We start from the raw sequence: 3,568 nt of genomic DNA on the forward strand, positions 1-3,568 counted from the left end.
CCCTGACTGGCCCTGCAAGTGATGGCAACTCTGTCTCCAACAGATGCAGACAGGGATGGTGACTGGGTCAATTTGATGTCACATCTGTCACCTGACAATGGAAACATAAAAACATTACACATTTAATTAATTATGCCATACAAGTACTTCCATGAAGAGCCAAGTAATCCCCAGCATTGTCCATCCTTACATTGGAGCCAGAGCAGCAGAAGCCCCAGAAGCTGAGCAGGGACCTTCAGGAACATTCTTCAGCATAGGGTGTGAGCAGCCTATGAACTCCTCTGGCTGTGCTCTGGGTAGATGTAGATCATCAGGGGCTGGGTCATACTGTAGGCTGGCAGCTCTCAATGACCTAACAGAGACCTAGAGACCCCATGTGTCAAATTTGCCTCTATTGTTTATTTCAACATATCCATGACTTCTTATTTTTTTTTCTTTTTTCTGAACTCGGTTATTCAGAGGCAAACATTTCTTTCTTTCTTTCTGTCTTTCTTTCTCTCTGTCTTTGTCTCTCTTGGTCTCTCTCTGTCTCTCAGTCTCTCTCTGTCTCTCTGTCTCTGTCTCTCTGTCTCTCTCTCTCTCTGTGTCTATCTCTCTATCTCTTTCATGCTTTTTTTTGTCATTGGTCCTGGAGCTTGAACTCTGGGCTTGGGAACTGTCCCTCAGCTCTTCAGCTCAAGTTGAGCGCTCTACCACTTGAGCTACAGTGCCACTTCTGGTTTTCTGGTGGTTTATTTGGGGTAAGAGTCTCACGGACTTTCCTGTCTGGGTTGGCTTTGAACCGTAATCCTCAGATCTCAGCCTCCTGAGTAGCTAGGATTACAGGCATAAACCACCAGCTCCCAGGGAGGCAAACATTTCTAAGAAAGTTAATTATAGAATTTTCCCTCATTTGCTATCTGTGGATTTTGTGAAACAAGATGCCTAGAGCATTCGGGTTATTTCCCTGAACCACTATATATGTCTAATAATGATCTTTATTATCCAGACACAAATGTTATTAAACTTGATAATAGATGTGTAGGTAAAAAGACAGTGATATATATGTATGTATATATATATGAATATTTTACTGAATAATAACATTCTTGAAAAATATAATATGTGCAATTAAATTCATGATCTGAGATGTATGGACTGTCTTCTGGTCTTTGCATTGGTGCCCTGTGCTTTCTTACAAATGGCTTGTCTTTCTCTTCTGAATACTTTTAGCTATCACCTCACTCTAAGGCAGCTCAGATCAGGGAATTTTCTTTTATTTTGGGGGAAAGGTATAGCATCATATCTAGATTTGTGTGTATTATGCATTTATGTGCCAGATAGTTACTAAGCTTTGGCAGGACATTTGTCTTCTATCTTAATGGAACTTGTTCCCTTTCGGAAGCTGAGATGTTCTCTAAAGCATGATATCAACTCAACTTAAACTTCACTGTGCTGCTTAAGCCTGCATAGTCCCTCATCATCCATATTTTTAAGTTATTAAGTAAAGCCATATTTTGTGTGCTTAGCCTGAGGCTTGATCTTAGGGCCTCGACACTTTTCTGAAATTTTGTGCTTTGAGATTGGTGCTTTCTGTAACTATTGGCCATTTATTTACTCTTAGGGAAGTTTGTCTTCAAGTTTTTAGCCCACTTATTAACTGGGTAGTTGTTTCTTTGAGGATTTGTTTCCAGGGTATTTAATTTTTGAGTCCTACGTATATTTTAGATATGAGGCACTTGTTCATTTTATGGCTACTGGAGAACCTCTCCCAATCTGTGGTCTTGAATTTCTAGATAGCCTTTGGCAGTATTGCCATTTTCACAATGTAAATCCTCCCAATACAGGAACATGGGAGGTTTTTCTACTTCCTTAGTTCTGCTTTAATTTCCTTTTTCAGCATTTTAAAGTTTTCATTGTAAAGGTCCTTCACTTGAGCCACAGCTTCACTTCCAGCTTTTTTGTGGTTCATTGGAGATAAGAGTCTCATGGGCTTCTGTACCAATGCTGGCATTCAACCATGATACTCCAATCTCAACATCCTGTGTAGCTAGAAGTACAGCTATAAGCCACTGGTTCCAGCAGTAGAGAAGCTTTTAGTGACTGTGTTTAGGCCCATATGATTAAAAAAGATACAGAAGGGAGAAAATGCAACATGGTCAAGTGTGAGGAAAATGAACTGTAGTCACACAGCATGGAAAAGACATCCTCACTATGGGGAATGGAGGACAATCTAATGGAAAACTGATGAACTCCCTCAGCATGGAGATCAGCATGCAGGACACAAACCTTCCATGGTGCAGATGTCATATCCTGGGACAAATAAGCACATAACACAAAGAAATTAACATTATAATTCCAAATAGCTGCTGCAAGTACATGAGGATAAACCTGCTCCTCAAAGACCAGTAAACCACAGGTAATTCACTGCCTAACTAGATTCCTCTTCACTACAATTCACTATGTGAACTGCATCTGAGTCTTCGTGACAACATCTTTAACTTCTACATTAATGCTAATGCTAATATAACTGCTCCAAGAAGATTTCTGGTTTTTTTTTAATTACAATTCTCTTCTGGCCTCTTTTTATGACGATTTATAATCCTACCTAAAAATTTACCTGTCTCCTCCCCTCCTCTGAAATTTCACTTCTAATCTACTCATACAGTTCCCTTCAATCTCTGCTATTGTCTTTTGCAGTAAGTTATTTGTTCCCTTTATCATGTGAACTGCTGGACAGACAAAGCTGGTACTAAAGGCAAGCTCTCTACCACCACTGAGCCACCTTCCCAGCATGTCCCTCCCCCATGGTATAACCCCTGCTTTCACTGTATTTGATGTTGGTATAATTTGTGGAGGGGAAGGGAAAAAACAAATTGCTTAAATAGGGATACAGATGGACCCATTGAAAAACAGATGTACAAGACATTATGTCAAAAAACAAACTTTGCAACTTTGGCGCTGGCAAGGTGTGGTGTGGGAGCGGGGTGAGGGGTGATGGGAAGTAATGGTAAGGGGAGACAAAGGAGAAGGCAAAAATGCTTGATAAGAAATGTACTCATTATCTTGCACATGTAATTGTAACCCTTCTGTACGGTATTTTCACAATAAAAATGATTTTTTCCACTTGAAAAAAAAGCTGGTACTAAATAAAACAAGGCAAAGGAAGCTGGATGCTGTGTAGGTGTGAAAGCCACCTGGTAAAATATAGGGGACACATGAATAGATTGACAAATAGAGGCTGCAAAAGCATTGACACAAGTAGGGTTGAAAGAAGCCAGATTCTAAGGATGATGTATGCTCCAGGGCTGGCTTCAGCAAATGTGGCCATGTGGCTTGTGGATTTTCTGTCCACACAGCCTCAGGCACCAGAATCCAGGGAAGAATTTGGAATAATGATCTCAGACCAGAGCTGTGGGCAGGCATAGGCTTCATGGGTTGTAAGTTTCTGCCTGACAGATGAAGCTGCTGATCTGTGGGAAGGAGGATACTAGAAGACTTTCCTGTGGATCTTCCCGGGAGAAGGAAGTACAGTTCAGAAGGAAAGTGTTTATGGTCTGGGCCATGAACCTGAATGAGTTCTGGCACA

This window comes from Dipodomys ordii, unplaced genomic scaffold (genome assembly GCF_000151885.1).
Source record: "Dipodomys ordii isolate 6190 unplaced genomic scaffold, Dord_2.0 Scaffold255, whole genome shotgun sequence".
NCBI lineage: Eukaryota > Metazoa > Chordata > Mammalia > Rodentia > Heteromyidae > Dipodomys > Dipodomys ordii.